The following is a 2,010-nucleotide window of genomic DNA, read 5'->3' as shown; positions in this document are numbered from 1 at the left end:
GACTAGACTATAGACTAGACTATAGACTAGACTATAGACTAGACTATAGACTAGAATATAGACTAGACTATAGACTAGAATATAGACTAGACTATAGACTAGACTATACACTAGACTATAGATTAGACTATAGACTAGACTATATTATAGATTAGACTATAGACTACTCTATAGACTACATTTTAGACTAGACTGTTTTAACTAAAACTATTGTCATGGCTTGCGATGAAGTAAAAAAGACTTTTTTGAGTAACCCAACTCGAAATCCAAGAAACATTAACCAAAAACATTACAGTTTTCCCAAAATATTCTCACTTACGTCAACTATTTGAAATATGTTAGGATCACATATTCTTAAACAACTACTAGCTTACAAACACACATACATCCATATGTATGTACAATATGTTTGTATCTCAAAATTGCTTAAATAATGTTAAAGATTTTTAAATCAAAATTGGCATGCAACCGTTACCGCTAAGCTATCTTTATAAAACAAATCACATAAGTACGTGGGCCAAAATAGAAAAGGTTACTTCTTATTGTTCTTTAATTGGCCCAATCCTTTATTGTAGGGCCTATTCTGAAAATCACCTCGACGTTCATTTGATTAATTGTCATATATACAATACCACTTCCGAAATTGACTATAACACTCTTGCTAAAATAGTAATACAGAAATAAGTTAATATACCGATACCGCTACCTTATCATCATTTCGAAACGGTAGCCAACCTTGATTTTGATGTATCAGAATCAAACATACATGGTACATTAATACTTAGAACTTGTCGTTGATATATGTTATTTTACGGATACCGAGTATTTGTATAAGTGCGAAAGTAAATGTAGCACAAAATATGTTTGTAGTATTTGTGTTTGTATTGTATGGTTAAATGGTTAAACACACATATACTATAAAGGAATACATACTTATGATGAAGGTTATAGAATATAGACAACATAATATCAAATGGTTTTAAGGACATCCTAAAACTTCATTACATAACATATAAACAAAATTTAAAAGGAAATACATGTATACACGCAAACATACAACAAATATATGAATATGAACAGTTTAGTTAAACTATGTGTGTGTATATTTATAAAGAAAATATAAAATGATATGTATAAGAAAGACAAGATTTTAAAATAATTTTTACAAAAAGTCCCTGACCTGGACAATACTCCTAAATAGTTTTATTTCCCCAATTATGCTTTATATTTCTTTAAAAAAAAAGAAATACAAAAACTGCCAATAAAATTATTATTTCTCAATGTCTACTCTATTTCAGTATTTCTACTACTTTTTTTTGTAAAACTTCTATTTCCTTTAAGATTTTTTTGTAAAAGTGTTTTTTATTAATTATTAAATTCATATGCATAAAAAATATTTCTATATGTAACTACGGCATTTGTCCTTATTCGACTTTTTTATCCTTTTTCTCATTTTCTTCAGACTTGACAAATACTATGTTAATAAAATAGTATAAAATTTTCTCTATACGTCTGTTTTGGAGTCTTTTCTTTATTATATTTATTTTTTTCTCTATTTTTTGCCATCTTAAACAAGGAAAATCATTTTGTAAAATATAATAAATGAAAAAAATGAGAATTACATTTGTTAAAGGAACAACAACAAAATAATGGTGCAAAAAGCAGCACAAACCAAAAACTACAACAACAACAAAAACAGCAGGAATAAAAAAGTATAACAATAATACAATAAAATGTGAAAAATGAAAAAAAGTTCAAATAAGAACATGAAATAGCTTATAACAACCAAGAATGAAATTGGGGTGATAACAATGGTACTATTGTACTTTTCTTTAGGTACCATTACTTTACTATTTTCTTAGTAATTTAGAAGTAAACTAAAACTGAACTAGAAGTGAACAAGAACTAGAACTGAACAGGAACTGAACTAGAACTGAACTAGAACTGAACTAGAACTGAACTAGAACTGAACTAGAACTGAACTAGAACTGAACTAGAACTGAACTAGAA

At 27.5% G+C, this 2,010-nt stretch overlaps 1 protein-coding gene across 4 annotated transcripts in view; it reads left to right on the top strand.

Moving 5' to 3' along the window:
• The window catches only part of LOC111679332 (bromodomain adjacent to zinc finger domain protein 2B), a 93,852-nt gene that overhangs the window by 7,308 nt on the left and 84,534 nt on the right, over positions 1–2,010 (top strand). The window lies entirely within an intron of this gene.

The sequence above is a fragment of the Lucilia cuprina genome, chromosome 6, assembly GCF_022045245.1.
Source record: "Lucilia cuprina isolate Lc7/37 chromosome 6, ASM2204524v1, whole genome shotgun sequence".
NCBI lineage: Eukaryota > Metazoa > Arthropoda > Insecta > Diptera > Calliphoridae > Lucilia > Lucilia cuprina.
Note: the sequence above shows the minus strand (reverse complement) of the source record. Positions and strands in the feature narration are given on the sequence as shown.